We start from the raw sequence: 20365 nt of genomic DNA on the forward strand, positions 1-20365 counted from the left end.
AAAGCAATAATTTATAATGTGACTGATGCATAGAAAAATTGCCAAAGATATTGTAAAACGTTCCTTACAGTGACTATTAGAGCGATTACTATTCACGCTAAATAGGTAACGAGGGTGCTCGGTATCGGTCCTCGTTAAACTCTTTTATCGTTAAGTGCTCGACTTCGCACCCTGATCGTCGGGCTGCCAAAGCAGGGAAGACTCTGCAGGGGATCAAAATTTCGATGACATGTCTTCGGATTATCCTCGGGAATGCTTCCCAGACTGTTGCCAATAGCCCATTGTTCAGCTCTAGTGCAACGTAAATAAAGTACCTGCCTATCTACTCATGATAAAATATATAGTTTAAAATATTTAAGAAATTTATTAGCATCAAAATCGTTTTTTGTCACTAGTTTTTTGTTCTCGTATGCCTGTTTAGGCAGTGGGGGAGCAATTGTTCCTGTTTTTCAGTGGCGCCATTTATAACCAGGAATTCGACTTCTGCCACGCCATTCACACAACCACAACCCGTTTATAGGCCATACACACAAAGGAGCAAAGACATAGAATACACAGAGAGAGAAAGAAGCATCCATGCCTTGCCCGGAACTTGATTCGAACCCAGGACCTTTCTGATGCAAGGACAGTTCCCTGCCCCCTACACAGGCCGGTCGGCTTTTGTCACTATTAAATTTAATAATTACTTATTAAAAATTTTAATAAGCTAATTTCGTAACGCCTGCCGCCTCTGGCGATCAGCCGGTTCGTCTTTTTAGATAAGTAGAATTTCAAGTATTTTGAGATTTAAGAAGATGCAATCTGAATTAAAGACAATATGTAAGTATTAACTCATATTACGCAAGAGAGAAGGAATTTAATTTTTGTATCTTGCAAACTTGAATTATATCTCGGGTAACGCGTTAAATTGGTTATTTAAATGTTCACTATAACATGCTTGGATTCAAAAAATACATATATGCTAGCTATCGCGAAGGCACTATTAATGTGTAATAAAATCAGAAACTTTTTTTTAAAAACATACTGTGCACTTATTCGCTATTTTTAATTAGGTGAGCCAATATATTTCAGTTGTAATGATATTTTCGCATAAACTAAGCAAAATTTAGCTGTTATAAATTTAAGCTCAGTGAATGCACAGATCAAAAGTAGTAAATAATACATTCTAAAGCAAAACATACATTAAAAGAAAAGTAATTTAAATGAATGGCGCTGTTCAAGAACTAAAAGACAGCATAACCAAGTAAATGAGGATTTACATTAAAATGTTAAAATTTGTCTTCGCATTTATTGACACCTGCAGCTGGAAATTAAAATGGACTTAAGCTTGCTAACCAGTTTTAGTTAAATTTTTTGAGCTTAGACGAAATATTTTTGTTTAAATAACTTTTCTTAACATTGAGACACTTAACTGATGTAATCCTTAAATGTAAGAACTCAAATGTATAACTTATGTGTGTTTCGTGCATCTATCCGCTGTTGACTTTCATTTTCTCATCTTTTGCTTATTGTTTTAAAGACCATGTGTTGGTGTCGATGTTGACTGCTTTTTCGAGTTGTCACTCACACAAGCATTAACCCTCATAATTAACTAGGGCAATTTTTTTTAATACGCGATATATTGTCAAAAATATATATATATCCCAAAAATTTCTCAATAAATCTACTTTCTTCATTAGTGTAAATTATTTTGTTAGAGCCCTGATGTCTCAGAGGGGAGTGTGTTCGCCTTCCAATGAGGTGAACCGGGTTTGAATCCCTGGCGATGGCTGGTCGATACGAATTCTGCATCCAGCTTGCACCGACAACAGTGCTGACGTAAAATATGCTCAGAGATATATGGATCAGAGGTTATAGTTCCCTTTTCTTCAGGCTACCTTGGGAAGTTTTCGTGGTTTTCCTTTCCATGTAATGTAAATGCGAGTTCAATCAAAAAGTGCTCCTCGAAGACAAATGTTTCCCAATACTTAATCCAGGAGTTCCCTTGTCTTCTGGATTAGGTTCAAAATTACAAGACTACGGGGTTGAACAATGGTAGTCGTAAGCCCAAAAAACTGGGTCGGCTGCTCAATGACGGTTACAAAATAAAATAAAATATTTACGTTTCGCAAATAAAAAAATATTCACAATATTTTCAGTAATTATTACTTTGTATTATATTCAAGGTATTTTAAATAAATATGGGAGAACTTAAATAAAAACCGAACGAACTTTCAAAAATTATGTCAGCAAAAACAGTGCTTCTTTTGGGGACATACTGTCCTGCTAACATGCTGGAGAATTTCTGTAGCCAATGGTCTAACCAAAAACAGATTGCGCCCCCCAAGGCCCCATAATGGAAGACAAAATAAGAATAAATACAAAAAACCTCAAAAATTCAAAGATTAAAATAAAGAGAAAAATCCATAGGAACACAACTATATCTAAAAACACACAAGCCAAAAGTTCTCTGAGGATAACACTTCAACTTATAAGATCTACAAATAGAAAGTTACAGCTAAAATTGCCGAAAAAATTAATTGTCAGTTCTTTAAAACATCTAAGTGAAATTAAATCTTCCCAGTGCTTATTTCATTTAAATTTTGGTCTTCATTTTTGTTTAACTCCGATTCTGATACTTCAAGACATTGTCGCATTCGATTCTTCTATGTGCATTATTGGTAGTCTCTGACATGTGCAAATCAGAACCTGGCGTTGTTGTACTTGTTGGTTAAATTTTCTTCATGGTACCAATAATCGCTTAGTACTTATTTTTTTATAGAGTTTATAATACTTTCATTTGAAGGAAAATAATATAAAATTTTAAAATTCCTGATCAGAAAAGATGTAAGCAATTTATTATTAGTAGTATTATTATTTGAAACCAAAATGTTACAGTATTAGAACTTAATACATTTAAAAGTCTTTAAGTTGAAATGCCGTTTGGAATAGTAAGAATAAACCTATTAATGTTTAACATTATCACTGACGCCAAAATATTATATTTATTCATTTTTCGGTAATTTACGCTAAGCTGCCTATTTGTCCCTTAGAAGGTTTTATTTCTATACTCAAGCTGCGAGTTGAGCGAGCTTTTAGGATATTTTTTTCTAGTGGTTTCATCTGCTTGTATTTTTCTTAAACATTTTATAAAGTGCAGCTTCCATGATAGAGTGCGTTTTAATCCATAAGAATGGTTTTATTTTGTATTTAAACTATTTTCTGTATGTATTTAAACTGTATTAAGATACATAAATTTTAGAATACGTTAATCGTTCCAATCAGGTTAATCGTTCTGAACTCTGAGTCCTTTCAAAATAGAGACAACTTACTTTAAGTCCTAATTTTATTGCTAGTTATTATTTTATTACAAATATATTACTTTTCATTCTGTAAAACTTATAGTGAGTAACGTTAAAGCGCCCAAGTATAAAGTTCAATGGAATTTGAAGTTAAGGAATAAATATGTTAAGGATAAAGGAATAATCATGTTAAGAATAACGGAATAATTATGTTAACAATAAAGGAATTGTTGATGATTGATCTAAAATTTGGTTGTTTCTGTCAAATCCCGTCGATCATTTTAGGCAAATTCCAAAAATTCCGCCAAACAACCCGATTCTTTGCCAGCAATCGAAAACTATATACCAAATGCGTGGCTATTACTTTAAAGTTTTTCATGAAAATAGCTTTTTCTAATGTTGTTAAAATATAATGAATTTAAAGTAACATTATGTTTAGGTAATTTTGCAAATAAACTGTGCCACATTTTCTAATCGTGTGTTCAAAATATTAATATCAAGATTTTTTTTTAATTAACTTATTGTTTCAGTTCCCCTAAAGTAGGTGCTGGTTACAATATGAAACGATTTGTTGTGAATTTGGCGATATTTGTGACACTATTCCTGGTCGACTGAATTTCATGTAAGTACTCAAAATAGCAAGCTCATTTTATTTCTTGATATTCTATGTGTTTCATACAACGGTGGATGAAAAAAAACACAAATAAATTTCTGAAGAGAAATAACATGTAAGTGGAGATTTTTGCATAGTTTGATCCTAAATAGCACTTATTCTTTGTTATATTGATCCAAATTAGCAATAAATATTCTAAAGTATTACTTACAAGCATTTCTCGCACTTAACATATAACTTCCTTAACAGTGTTAGCCTGCAGAAAAAAGTTCAATTATTTTATTGTGCGCATTATTTTGAAAAGATTACGAAATTTTATCAGTTCAGCTAAACAGTAATGATTCTTTTCTAAATGTAATGCAAAAGTTAAAACAATTTGTGAATATTTAAACAAACTATGTATCTTCCTTATCAAACTCAATTTAAATTTCTAATTACTTTTGTTTCCCACAGAGAGGTATAAGAGTTGCAAGCAAATGTTATATAACTTTTGCTCGACAAATATGTTTATAAATTACTCTGATTTAAAATTCAGTTTTGAATATTTAATGCATTGTTTTGATCTTATCAGAGGGAGCGAAAATGTTTATCAAAAAATATTTAATATTATTTTTATTGCTTAATATTTGTATCATGAAATCTTTTTTACTATTTCCTTAAATTACTGCATAAATCCATAGATGTGTAAGGAACAAACTATTCAAAGTATTATTTTATGCTTTACTGACAAATCAAATAATAATGATAATTGCATCTTTATTGTTTTTGCGTTGCGATATTAGCTGCAAATATTTAAAAATTAATATTATGTCTAAAGGATTGTTTTATTTCCAAAACTCAGTACCATCAGCTTGAATTCGAATAAAAACTGCAACAATACAGATTGATCTGAACATTTTGATAGTAAAAAAATTCTAATTAATTTTACATTTATTTTTTAAATCTTGTCAAACATACAGGGCAAGTTATTCTTGCCTTGGATATGCTAATGGTTGTTGCAAGTGAAATTTGCCATAAAAATAAACTTATTTTTTTTAAACAAATAACGGTGTCAAATATATCCCGTTATCATTGATTGTCGAAGATAATAGTTAGGGTATAGATCCAATGCCTTACGCGAATTCTCATAAAATGCAAATTATTATACAAATTATTTTGAGTATAAGCTGGAAATCTTACAATCAGAGTGCTGCAGAAATCGAACCAGATGGCACCATTGGACATCAAGCGAATTTGTAAATTATCAGTTTATCAAGCCTGGAAAGAACACTGGAATACACAAAATGATAATAAATTACATGGAATTTTCCCTTCTATTGATAACAGTAAAATAATGCCTATTGACCCTAAAACTCATGTTTTAATAAACAGGCTACGCATTGGCCACTCACGATATACCCATATGCATTTATTGAAAAACGAACCTGCACCTGTTTGTTCATTCTGTCAAGTTGTTATCACCATTAAGCATATTTTTACTGACTGCAGACGATTCAAATACTTGAGAAATTTTTTTTTGGCAGTTTTAACCCTGATCTTCAATCTTTACTTGGTGACCCTATACATCACAATCTTTTAAAATTTATCAAAGTCATAGAACTTTATTCTCTGCTTTAAAAAATAAAATCGTAGTTTAACCTTGTGACCAAATTTTAACCTAGTGCCTGGCGCAGTATAGCCATTTCTGGCTCTTGCGCCAATAAAATCCAAGCAACCAACCAACCGAACCAGATGGAAGCTGGGATAACTCATTATGATAAAAATTCAATAAATTAAGCGTATATAACAGACATGTAAATTTTTTTCTATGTTGTTTACCCGTATGAATAATATTAGAGTTAAATATAATGTACACGCTTTTTATTCCATCGCATTATTTGTTTTCAGCAAAGAAACTCAACCATTTTAATAATTTTAATTAACTCATTGAAATTATAAGTACTACATAATATGCAATTAATAGTAAAAAATATATGTGGAAATAATATCTAATATCTAATAATAAATAATATCAACCAGCTCAATTTTCTTGGACAATTGACAAATCTTGTCTTTTGTAATACTATTTTGTATACTGTAAATTTTTGCTTCAAAACCAGAGAATTCCATCGGCTTCAACGAAATTCAATTGATTTCTAACCAGCACTGATCTCATAATATAAAACTACGCCATATGTTCTGAAACCAACTTAAAATGGCAGCAAACGATTTTATTCGGAAGAAATCGTTTAGATTGGTTATCTGGCTCACGTGACTGAAAACAAACGATTTCAAAGCAAAAAATGATTTCATTTATGATTACGACATTTATGCAGTAAAAAATACAACAAAATATGCTGCAATAATTGCAGCAGTTTTTAAAGTCTAGCTTCGAATCCTTGCTATGTCATAGTCAATCCACGTACCACTCTCAGAGTAAAACGACGGCAGTGCTGGTGATGAGTTTGAGAATTATGCTATTTTTTTCGAATTTCGAGTTTTGCGAGTCAATGCGAGTCTCTCTGGCAAAAGGACGTAGGTTTCAATTTCTAAAATTTAAAAAAATACTCTTCGAAAGCGAATTTGTTTCAATGCTTAATTCGGAAGTCAATATTCTTTGCTGGGTTTTAAATTACAAGGCTGAGAGACGTTTAATATTGGTAAACAAAAATTTGTCTGTTCAGCTTAGTTTATACATTAAAATATATTCTATTTCGATTAATTCTTGGTCATAATTGCAAAAGAGGGAAAAACCTCTAAATGTTTACATTTGTTATTAAATTTTTAAAAAAAATTCAAGAGCCTCCAAGTTAAAGTGCATTAGACATCAATTTTTTCAGGCTCGATAGGATTAGGTGGGCCTTGATCTTCTTCTAAAGGCTTTACTCAGAATGTTCTCATGGCATACAGTCTGAGCTTCACAATTCTTATGCATAATTCGGTTCAAAATTTAATATGACATTTGTAAATATGCACTTTAATAGCTCTAGATATCTCTTCAAGCCATACGTTTGCAGCAAAGATTCTTTTAGGAATTAATATGAAACTATATTACAAGACATATTCATGTAAGTATCTCCTATTGAGGTAAGCCTGTTTCGAAAACCGACGAAGGCGATAAATTTTATCATGTTTATTTCATAAATATATCTATAAAAAACATAGTTTATGTGATGTGATGAATTTGCACTTGAATTCCCATTATCATACATTTCTTTAAGATTCAATTTGTTTCACAGCTATTTCAACGTAAATCAATACGTTAATTAAATAACTGCAATTGGGTTTTTTAGTATATAATTTAAACCTTTTTGTCTTTTAGAATTTAAAACGTAATACTTTTTTTCAAATAATTATTCTGACAAAAGAGATTTATCCTAAGCAATCCTCAATTAACTTATTTTTATAAAAGAAAAAATACTTGTGCTATTAGCTTATAATTAAAAAAAAATGTTTAAAAAGTTTTGGTACTGCTGTAAAATATTTTTTTCTGGGCAATGTCGGTGAAAGAAAAAAAGCTAAGAAAACATAATTTTTTGTTAAATTATAGAAAAAATGAAAAGGCGTCATGTGTTATTTAATTATCACAGTAAGACTTTAAACTTCTAATTAATGTGAAGAATGTCTTTTTTTAAATTCAAAACTGGATAGTTTTTTCTTAGTTATTTTTTTTTGTGTGCTTTGTATTGGAAATAAAATTTCAAAGTTATAATTCCTAACTTTTTTTTTAAAAAAAAAGGAAAGTTTGAATTTACAGTTAATAAATTGAAACATAGGTATAAAAGAAATTCGAGTAATATTTTTTCAAAGATTATAAACGTTTATTATCACATGCTGCAACATGAGTAAATCTAGGAATTTTTATCCTTTAGTAATGGGCAATATTACGAGAAAAATTAGAAAATGATTATAAATTCTCAGCATAGTATTCAACTTCCTTTTTAATTTTATTGAAGTATAACTAATGCGAGGGAGAAATATTCAATCTAGTGAAATAAACTGCATTTAAATTTCGATTAAGTAAAAATGAGTTTTTTTTAATGGAATCTAAAAACCTGAAAATAATTAGATTTTTAAAATAGGTCTGCTATTTTACACCTTTTCTCCTTAATTATTATTATAATATTAATGATATAATATAATATGATATAATATTAATTTTTAAATGGGCTCAGAAGTATTCATTATAAATTTTAAAATAGATAAGCAAATTATCGAAGAATAATTGAGAGAAATGCATGAAAGTTTTAAATAAATTTATTAGCAATGCCTAAAGAATTTTTAGAATCTTTAGGGAAGAAACTGTAGAATTACTACTAAAAAAAGATATAGAATATTAAGATTTAAAATTTAGATTAATAGATTCATAAAGATCAAATATAATCCTTAAGATTGCAAATTTTTTATAGTTTTGAGGACTGATATCATTAGATTCACACTGAAAATTTTTACGTTCCTCTGATTTCATGAAAGTACATGATTACTAACCAAAATGCCACTTAGGTAAAGCACTTTTAGAAGCCTTTAAAAATACGGTGAAATCTGAAAATATGGAGAAGACATTACTAATACACACTTGCAAATTAAATTTCAATCTCGTTTCTATTGTTTCCCTTAGCTTGTAAAAAAGTTTAGAAAAAATTTTTTTTAGTTTGATTCGCCGAAAATTAACGTTGTCTTAAAGAAGTTCTCTAAAGGTTTACGTCTGGTGAGCTGCGGTTAAAGTTAATCAGCATTATTTAAATCATACAGTAAGAGTTTCTTTAACACTTTTTAAGCAATTCAAGGCACCACATTATGTTAAACTGTCTTTTCAAAGCTCTACATACAGGAAATAGTTTTACATAGGATATTTTTCGTACTTGATTGTATTTTCAACGCCTCACAACGGGGAATAAGAATAAAATGTCCTTTGCCGAGAAAATAAAATAAAATTTTGTTTCAGACGTGTTTTAGACTTTGTTTAACACGCTTATACCTAAAAAACAATTAAAAAAATTAGTTCAATTCTTGAAATTTTGTATGCTTAAAATTAGAAAATTCATTAATACAAAAACTTATAAAAAAATTAAAAGTTTTTTAAGTAGCACTTTTAATTTATATATGCATATAAATTCAATGCAGTTTTTTGTAAGGATACCTTACAACTATTAAAATATAATGAATATTTCTGAAAATCATTAAAGAAAATCTTAGTACATAATGAATGATTTACTTATATTTCTGTAAGATTTACAAATAAAATTGTTTTTGCCTAGATGTAGTCATAAAACAGACTTACATAAAACTTGCTGAATATTTAAATTCAACCTCGATCAAATTTAGAAACAAATTAAATTATCTTATCCAACTAGGAATTGATACACAATATAGACTGCTGGCTTTGCATGCAGCTACTTTGAAATATTTTTTTTGTTTCTAAAAAGAACAAATGAACTTAAAACATGAATTGAAAACAACGTAAGATTTTGTATCAGGAATGAGATAATTTTAATGTAATTGAAAATGTAACTAAAGTCTATCTAGGTATTTTATAAAAAAAACCGTTTCGAAATGTCTTTGAATAATTGATTTGAATAAATTTGAATATGTTAGACTACATTTATTTCCTTTCATTTCCGGTAGATATTTGAAAAAAAAGGACAATTTTTTTTAAATATCTTCAATCAGATTTCAGCTAGAGCTTTAGTCGTATATTTAAAGGGATTAAACGATTAAAATTATTTGTAATGGCGTGATGATTGAGTTCAAAATAAACAATAAATACATTGCGTTTAAAGTTCGTTAAAGATGACATTGATTTAAATGAAAATATTTAATACTACAGAAATCCTTCGTCCTAGAAGGATTAATTCCAGGTTCACCAGATCAGTGTTAGTGTTTTTGATTTAGGATCGAAGATACATGGCATAAAAGTTTCTTCAGAGTTTTATTCTTCTTTCACTTGACATTCAGTATCAGATACGAGGAGAAGCAGGAGGATCTCTGAATAGGTTAAGCTCAGTTGTTAAGCCAGTCTCATGGAAGATAAAAGGACAAATTTTTTTTTTCTTTAAGCATTTGATGAACAAGTTTATTAAAAGTTCCACAATGCTGTTATAAATACTACACATGTTTCTGTGTCTAAAAATGATGATAGCCAGAATGAAAAAGGGGAAGCACGTGTAGTCTTCCAGACTGTGTGTCCAAATTTTGGACTAAATTTTCTAACTTGGAAAATCAAAAGGAAGAAAAAACTAAATTTATATCTAAATTACTTTTCTTTTAAATTTACTTTGAGGCTTCCAAAAAATTAAATGTGGAAGTCGTGGCTAATATTAACCTTAAAAGCTTTTTATAAAGGAGAGTCTAATCGTTTAATTGAAACATGAATATCGTTATGAACCTCAGTTACTATAAAAGGACATATGGGCCCATGTCCAGGAGTTCGTGGGTTCGATCCCCACCTTTCGAACACTCCCCGTGTAGTCAGTGGTGACTGATGCACGTTAAATCTGTCGAGTCGCAAAGTCCTCCATGTTCCCATAACAAATCAATACCTCTGGGGGGCCTTGTCTTCTGGATTAGTTCAAAATTACGAGGCTACGAAGTTGAACATTAGCTGTCGTAAACCCAAAAATTCGGTTCGCTGTTCAGCGATGGTTATAAAATAAAGATAAAAATAAAAGGACCTAAAAATTTTGTTTTAAAAATACAACCGGAATGTAAATAAATAATATCTTTTACATTAAATATTCTATGTTTTACTTTCTTGAACTTCATTTTGCCGTTGCTGTTGTTTCTCCAAATTACTATATATTTCTTTGTATACATTACTTAAATCGTCTAACAGGTTTTTGACATAATGGGTTTTATCCAACTGTAGTGGTTGGATTTTAGGATTAAAAGTATCGAATAACAAACTTAATTCTCTTCTAAAATGTAAAAGATTAGGGGTAAAATTTGTAGAAGGATGTACTATGCCATTATACAAATTTTGATGAATTAATATGGAATTGTTAAATGATACAACTGCTTTATTCAAAGTAATAAAAGATGTTTTAATAGATAAGTTAATTCTTTCGGTAGCTCTAATACACTGGGAATTTTTGGGAATAGTATGGGCCAAATGAATACCAAGAGCCTTATTTACGCAATGAAATATTTCACAGTTAAACTGTGTTCCCAAATCAAACAAGATCATAGCAGGTTACATTGTTAGAAATGTAATCAATCATGTGGTGAGATACAGTCTCAGCAGTTGAGTTATTTAAGGGATATAATTTTACAAATTTAGTAAAATGATCCGGAATAGTAAAAACATAGCCACAGTTTCTTATGGGCCCAACAATATCGCTTTAGGAATAGGTTAAGACTTAAGAGGTGGTTGGTGTACACTGTAATTTTTTTACGGTCACACTTCACACAGAGAACACAATTTTTAGTGTCTCGATACATGTTTGTCCAAACATATTTAGCAGTTATAAGCACGTAAGTCTTTTTCAGACCGAGGTGAGTGATGTGAGCAATTTTTAATACCTTAGCTTGCAAATCTTAGGGTACCACAATACACTGAGATGATTTTTTTACTATTAATAATTTTTTTTAAACAATTTAGTCATTTACTATTTTGATTGTAAAAAGATATTTAACACGACGTTATAAGACAAAGAAACCCATGGCAAAGCCCTGAATTGATCTATTTCCCGAACTAAGTTCACACAATCACATTATTTTAAATATATGCATAGTTAACTGTGTTGCATTTTTAAGTCTTTTTCCTAAACTTAATGCAAATTATGCATATTAGAATCTGTGAAGTAATTGAAGAAACCTAGGGAAAATGAATCCTATTTGGAAAAATAAATACTAAACAATGCTTTGAATTAAAAAATATATATACTTTTTAAACAGTTTTTCCTGTATTACACGTTAGATGTTATTAGGCAAATAATTGTACAGCTTTTTGAGCAAAATTAAATTGAGATCAAGTCTTATTATTTTTTTTATTTGCTTCTTTACTATTCGCAATTATTACAAAAAGGATTCTTCATTGGAGAGCAGGAAAAATGTACATTGTTTACAATTACGTTGTTTATCTATGTATCATAAAAAGGTAATTTCTGACTTATTGCTTCGGGAATTCTTATAAAGCATAATGGCCAATAAAAAGGTCATGAATCAATAAATAACATCTAGTTATTTTCGGCTGTTATCGGAATAAAATTAGTGAAAGTTACAATGGTATTTACCTGCAAATTATTCGTTTATTTTTTATTTAGCTCTTTCTACTTGTAACATTTATTTAGTTAGCTATCTTCTTCGTATTTTTTTAGGTAATTTCGGATTTTGAAAATTATGCCTCATTCTGCATAATTTTATCATGAAGATGGTTAATATTGAATGCTGCAATGTCAATTAGATAGTTATGAGCTTAGCATAGAGCTTTTTTTTCAAAATTTTAATTTGTTCGAAATTTATTGCAATTTTAATTGCTTTTTTTATAACTTTTTTCTCAATTGAAATTCTTTTGCTTTACATTTTGTGCTGCTCAAAATCTATAAAACTTAAAATTACGAAATCTTAAAAGTACGAAGCTCTGTAGAAAAATCTACAAAGAGTTCGAGGAAATAAAAAAATTCGATCTGATTATTTCGATGATTATTAACCGATAAACTTCTAGCACACAAATGTTGGTCAAAATACTGTCTGCTGAAATGCAACTTCAGAGTTAAAATTTGAAGTGTTGATGGACCATTTTGAGTTGTAACTTTAACGAAAGTTTTTTTTTCGAAATTCTTACTTGTTTAATAGATACTGCATTTTTGAGTGTTTTTGCAATTGTTTTCTTTAAATAACAATTAATTAATTATTATTATTATTTAATTAATAAATTGTTGTGGAAAAATTTATCTCGCCCACAATTTTCATAAACTTATACTTGACTTGATGTTAAAAGTAACAAAAATTATGAATAAATAAAAAAAGAGAGGTTATATCTTGCCTTATATAAATCTTAACATTTAAATCAAAACTTTTAAAACAAGAGATAAAAGAGTTTCCAATGCGCACTGTTATACAAAGTTATCGTTCTATAGTACTAACAAGTAAAGTTACTCCTTATTTATTACTGTGTATTGTATCTCTTATTCCGTATTTCTAAGGTTTGTTTTCATGTTGTTTGTTTTCAGATCCAGCTATCCCTTCGTTTCGTTACAATTAACATATATATATAATGTACTTACATGATATTATAATAATTACATATTTTCTAAACAAAATTATTTTTGTCGACTTTTAAAACAAAAAAAACGTTTAAGAAGATCAAGGGAGGAAACAGTTTATGTTCATTGAAAGCTCATTCTGAGAAAAAAATTCATTCGTGCATGGTACTGTTTTCCCACAGAATGACCTATCTTTACTGACAGAGTTTACAAGCTTAAGAGGAGTTACCAATTTTCCATGTTATTTGCACACACTTAAGTCTTCCTCAAGCTGAAACAAATGGTAATCCAATCGTAATTTGTGTAAAAAATGGACATTAACAGCTCTTTCTTCTTGAATGAGAAGCGATCACGGGGGAAGTCGAGCGAAGCGAATAGGAGGTAGAGCCGACGAGTCTATTGATTTTACTGAATATTTTTCGAATCAATTACACTCAGATTGCATTCTTGGAAATAAAACTCTCACTTTTGACGATTCAGAAATCTTTGAGCTGTAATTCATTAATTTTGAGAATCATTACATCACGAAACTACGTGATTTGTGACGAAGCGCGAACTCACAAATAAATGACGAAAATGTTTCCTCAACTTGGAACCTCATCGTAGTGCATTGTGGGAGATTGTTAACTCGAAGGATGAAGCTAAAATGACTAGACGATTGAAAATAAAGTCTAACCAGCCGACCTGCCTGTATGGTAATTAAGGAGATGGCCTCGTAACAGGAAGATCACGGGTCCGAATTCTGCTGCAGGCATGAATATAATTTATCTCTTTGTTCTATCTGTACTTCTTGCGTTGTTTTGGCTTCATAGTTTCACCTATATGGTGTCCACGATAAAGGGATTATTATGAATATTTAGATACATTAGGCGCTATTTTTTTATTTTTTTTTATTATTATTATTATTTTTCTGAAAAAAATAGAGTGACAAAATATTTCTTTAGTTTTGACGAAATTTGTTTCCTCCAAGAAGTGATGACAGTTATTTCGTCACTTTGATGAAATTTTTGTTCGGAGCATATTCCAATAAGCACTTTCATCAATTTTTATAGTGCATATAATTTTAAAGCAATTTCTATCTCTGTTCCTTTTTTAAATATTTTCTTCAAACTATTACCGTTATGTACACTAATTTATAACTAATATTGTTATCGAGGTAATTTCCAATAAAACAAAAATGGACTATTATAACAAAGGAAAATGGGAGGAACTGTTTCTTTTCAAAAGATATCTTTTATTTCTAAAATTGTTCCCTAAACTGTTTATTCTGTGTTCGATTTTGTAAGAAACTTTATCCGAAAGATCGTTATGTTCTCTGTTATAGTTTTAACTAGAGTCCTCAACACTTTAATGAGGTGTCGATACAAAAGCGGGGAAGAGAAAGTCACGTTTCTTCTTAGATTTACCGCTTTCTTTTTATTTGAAACTATTCCTCTAAAGATATTTATTTAGCAATCAAGATATCGGATTTTCAGACTACTTATATTTTCAACATTTAACACGAAGTATATAAGTTTTTAATGTTATAACAAGTGTTTAGCTAAGACTTATTTCAAAAAGTCTAGTTAAAATAAAACTAAAAAGGCTTTACGACTTGTTTAAATTACTGAATCATTGTGTTAAATGTGGAGATCATTTAAAATTATGCTGTATGGGCAGACCAATTTTAAAGCCGTTTTTAATCTGTAAAAACTCACAGAGAAGAGTTAAAAACCTTTTAACGTTTAGTAGTCTAAAATCTGCATTTTAAAAATCTCTGGATTAAATTCGAAAATAATGAGTCCTGATTGACGCTCAGAGGGCAGTATCCATAAAACCCATTTTTACTGTAAATTTCCATATAGTAATTTCTACACTAATATTTATTTACTTATAATGATTCAGTGATTTTAAAATAATTATTACTGTAAAAATTACAGTGCATACGGTAAAAAGTATTTATAACTCTAGCGTTTATGTTGCAGAGCTCGTGGCATTTAAAAAGGCAATTTCATGGCTTTCTGACATGGATTATCCTAGGGCAACCGTCTACTCCAATTCGCTGTCCTCGTTGCAAGCACTAAGCAATCCAAAGCCTATTTCGAAACTTGTGGAAGAGATAAAACTTCTTTGGCATGACAACATTGATTGCAATTGGGTCAAAGCCCATGTGGGCATTCAAGGCAACGAGGAGGCGGATCGGGCAGCAAAAGAAGCCACGAGTGACTGCAACATCTCAATTGAAGTCCCCAGTTCCAATGCCCAAATTAAAACCGCGGTCAAATCACACAATATGAGTCGCTGGAAGCGGGAGTGGCAGAGTTCTGGGAAGGACAGGCGAACTTTTAAATTCTTCAAGGATCCAAAACTAAACAGACTGCAGGCAAATTTTTATTTTAACCAATTTTTAACGGGTCATGGAGTGTTCGGAGAACATCAAATTAGACTTTTTAATAAAAACATTCAATGCAATTACTGTGGGGAACAACAGACAATCGATCACTTAATTTTTAATTGTCCCCGATTCCGGACACTTCGTGACAATATTTTTACCAATTTTAATCAACACCAATGTTTTGCCAGTTTGGCCTGCAGAAAAATTATCATCTCTATTATTAAACAAACACTGGAAGATGTACTCGGAGACAGGCAATAGGACCCGGAACCTGCGCTCCCTACTTCTTGGGTGTCTCAGGCATTTCATCGGCTTTTAACTTATTGTTTTACATTATTCCATTTTCAATGTTTTTTCTTTGATGATTTTATGTAACTCATTATTTGCCATTCATCTTTTCTACTGGGGCTTGATTTTATGCTTTCATAGGGGTTTTTTATCACTGTCAACTGTTTACAATTTCCTTTTATCGGTTTACCTGCATTTTTCCATTACGATGTAATCTCAGTAATTTTAACCTTTTTGTGTTCGATTTTATTACATTGTGATTTTATTGTGTTTGATTTTATTACTATGGTCTTTTGACTGTCTGCTTGCCCCTTTGGGTGCTTCTGTAACTTTTATTTCTATTTATTGTACAATTTCTGCTTGACGTAAACCCTACACAAATAGGATGGGTCGTGTCACTATTCAAATACATCCTGAGAGCAAGAGCTCTATTCCCTGAGCTACCAAGGCTCATTCTGTCGGGATTGTGGTTACTTCGATGTTTTGTCTCACAAGAAACCGAAGCTGTTAATAAAAAGGCGTATTTGTTTAGAGAAATAGCTTTTTTTCGCCGTATTCCGTAACTTAAAATAATTAATATTTTTATATATTATATAAATATTAACTATAAATATTAAGTTTATATATATATATATATATAAAGTTTATATATATATATATATATATATATATATATATATATATAAAGTTTATATATATATATATATATATATATATATATATATATATATATATATATATATATATATATATATATATATATATATATATATATATATATATATATATATATATATGGGTCATTCTCACGAAAACTGTCATTTTTCAGTTCATAAAATCCCAAAAAAGTAAAGTGAATAAAAAGCTCTGAAACTTTTTATATTAATAGAAATATGTAATCGCGTTATAAAGAAAGTATATATCCTATAAATTATACTTAATATTTAAATTAATTAATTTTTAATAATTAATTTATAATAATTAATAATTAATTAATTAATTTAATAAATAAATTAATTAATTTAATAAATAAATTAATTAATTTAATAAATTAATTTATTAATTTTTTAATTTATTTTTCAAATTAATTAATAAGTAAATTAATTATTTTCACTATTTAAAAAGTGAGGGAATGACACTAATAGTGAGGGAATGATATTTTATTTTAATACATGTTTTTATCTAAGTTACATCTACCTAAAGTTTGAAAATGATAACATACTAAGTATATCTAATATTTATTATAATTTAGTCTTATATATTTAATAGTTTTTACAGGTTTGGGAAATAAAATTGGCTGGCACGATTGAACAAAGAAAAATTTGATAATATACTCATCTTGAATCATTCCCTCACTTCAGCGTCATTCCCTCACTTTATACACTAGTGAGGGAATGACGAATTCAATAAAATTTAAAAATAACAGTTAGGCCTAATTAATTTCTGAAGTCAATCACATACAATTATATTCATACAAGAAAGCAACATATAATTATCCACTTTCTCGATGAAGTTGTATTTTATTTTACTCTAAAAAATGACATGAGGGAATGACAAATGTAAAAAATTTTACCTGGTTTGATTTATTCAAATTTATTCCACAGCAAAGCTTCTTTAAGTTGAAGATGGAAACATACTGCAATTTTGTTCTATGATGCCAGTTGTTAACTTATGAAGTTTTTATTAAAATATTTTTATTCTAAGAAGATTGCAGGTGATAAGAACATTGTTGTGAGGGAATGACGCGAAACACTGGGGACAAAGTTTAAAATAGTGCTGTGTTAATATTTTTATCAGAAATTAAATTTAAAATTGATTTTCTGAATTCTATATTTTAGTATTCTGAAATAAAAAACACGAATTTGTAAAAAAAAAATTTTCATTTCAGAAACAATTTTTTTCTTTTTTTAAATCAGCAGTGGGGACAAGTGAGGGTATGACATATTGGTATATTTTAATTGCCTAAAATAAATAAAAAATAAAAATTGATAATTTTATTTTTATTCTTTTGTTAGCTTGCATTCTGAAGGACACTTTCCGTGAATTTTTTTTTTCGTAAGCTGTAAAACAAATATAAAATATACTGGGGACATAAAAATGACTGTTTTTGTGAGAATGACCCATATATATACTGACTAAATATTTTTTCAGCTTTTCGGTCATTCCATTATATCAGTAAGGTTGCATCCTAGCAAATGAAAATCCAATCATCAGATCAACAATTATTAAGTCCGGAGAAATTAAAACTTTTTGTAGTTTTTAAAAGCATTCCATCATTTAAAAGGTCTAAACTTTATACCATATTAACTGGAATCCTTATAGATAAGGGATAATCAGCTTAAACTGCTAAGATTATTATTGGGGAAGGAGATCATAGGGAAATTCCATTTCTTCACTTGTCGCGGGTCCCTCAAAATCAGGCTTTCTCCTCATAGTAAATCTATAGAGCTGCTATTTTTTTAATTTCTTTAAGCAAGCAAATGAAACAAGACACATAAAAGCCAAAATTGTGCTTATAAATTTTAAATTAAACATTATTTTTCCTTTGTATTCAAAACTATCTACTAGAAATGACTTTTAAGCAAGCATTATTTAATGTATAAGTTACCGGCAAAGTTTGAAATCCGGCATTGTATATAATGCCTAGACATTGTATATAATGCCTAAAACTACCCGTCAATGTATGAAATGATTTATATTTCACACATTTCATAGGCATTCTATCGAATGCAAAATGAGAAACCGGCAAAGTATAAAATCTTCTGTGGCCACGCTAGTAAAGGTGATGAAATGGATATTTTGTGCAATATTTATTTCGAAACTGAAAATAATTGTGACTTAAATGCGAATTTTTTATACGAAAATTTTGTTTCCCTTAATAATAAAGGCATAAATTATGTTTTGTACAACTTTCATTTTTCTTCACGCATTTTGAATAAATTTTTTTAATGGCACTCTCATTACTTTTTCAGAATAACATTTTTATTTTTGAGAAATGCACATCATTTACATAATAACCTCATCAGGGCGTTTTTTTCGTACTTTGCCTAAATAGCATTTGTCATTCGATAGAATGCCTAGGTATTATATACAATGCCTAGGGAAAGTATCTAATATTTCTCATATTTCATACCTTTGCCTAAAAGCATCCGGCATTATATACAATGCCTAGGCATTTTATTGAATGCCGGCGTTCCATACTTTGCCGGTAACATATGCATTAAAAATGGGTATACAAATAATGAATGTGAATAAATGCTAAGTACAGCAATACATTTTTTTAATAATCAGCTAGTTCATAAAATGTTTAACAAATATTTAGTTTTAAAAGGAGCAAAAAAATAAATACATATACAGTAGAGCTCTGATTATCCGAATACCGATTTATCTGATTGTACAATTATCCGGATCGGTCAAGGATCATGTGTTTCTTCCTACCTTTCCAAAACGAAAATTTTTTTCGCAAAAATGCATCTTTATTTCTTGAATATCTGAAAGGGGTCAAAAGTAGCTTCTTTTTGTCCTTGGGTAAACTTGGAAAAAAAGTCTCAATTGTTCTCTAGTTTCAATGATAGCGTAGATAGCGACTGACAAGTGGTTTCTAGTAAGGAATTACTCCTTTTCCTAGTTTTTGCAAAAAAAAAATTATGAAAAATAATTTTAAATGGGCCTAGTTTAGTATGATATAATAATCCCGATAGTATAATACTAATACACGATAGTCATATTAATAGTATTTAGTATGATAATTCCCAATCATAATCCTGAAAAAAGAGCAAAAAGAAGTTAGACATTAGCATTCTCATAGCTATTTTTAAAAACATATATCGATTTTTCGTTATCCAAATCGGCATTGACCTAATTGGTTCGGATAATTGGCACTCTACATCCATAACTTATAGGTACCAACGATTTACCTCTTAATTTGCAAATATTTTTCTTTTCTATTTAATCAAGGTTCCTGTCTGTGCACCAGTGAAGTCGATAAGGGGAGAGGTGAGGCAGAGAGGGAGCTGAGATTATTTTCTGTAAATATCTTATACATACTTTCTTGTACATATTTTTCTTGTTTATCTTAATATTGCATTGCTCCTTTTTATTATACCTAAATTGATATGAGCTTCGGCTATTTTAATATTTCACCACTGAGACGAATGAGTTGGGGCCCTGACGGGGTCGAAACTTAGATAACAACCTTACATAGGCATAGACTCTCCATTTTGTTAACTGACTGGAGAAATTTTCGTTTAATTTAGTTTTGACAATTCTTAGCTTTTAATTAATCACAGAATATTACCTGCATGTATTCACCGTCTAAACTACGTTTAAATGTCAAGAATTGTTCAGCTACTGTTGTCTATTATGAATATACCTTTCGAATGAAAAAAAATGTGTTAAAAACCTAGGAGACTTTGACATTTATATTTATTTCAAAAAATATGTTTTGAAAAATAAAAATATTGTCTTGGCTTATGTAGTTTTTTTTGCTCAATACTAAATTTAGGTTAGACAGTAGGAAGACGAAAAACTTTCACTCCAGTCCTTTATATGAGATTACCCAGTAAAGGGTGTATGAAATGCTCTTTTATGTATGGGATATAGTACTATTATATAGATATAGAATCTT

At 29.5% G+C, this 20365-nt stretch overlaps 1 long non-coding RNA gene across 2 annotated transcripts in view; it reads left to right on the plus strand.

The window, feature by feature from the left end:
• Positions 1-20162, plus strand: part of LOC139425957 (uncharacterized) — a 123831-nt gene extending 103669 nt beyond the window's left edge. For both annotated transcript variants that reach the window (XR_011637128.2, XR_011637127.2), the window contains 2 exons: positions 3812-3903; positions 19696-20162. This is a non-coding gene — a long non-coding RNA (uncharacterized LOC139425957). The remainder of the gene's footprint in view (positions 1-3811; positions 3904-19695) is intronic.
• Positions 20163-20365: the final 203 nt, after the last annotated feature.

This window comes from Parasteatoda tepidariorum, chromosome 7 (genome assembly GCF_982258835.1).
Source record: "Parasteatoda tepidariorum strain Cologne lab strain chromosome 7, Ptep-v5.0, whole genome shotgun sequence".
In the NCBI taxonomy this organism is placed as follows: domain Eukaryota; kingdom Metazoa; phylum Arthropoda; class Arachnida; order Araneae; family Theridiidae; genus Parasteatoda; species Parasteatoda tepidariorum.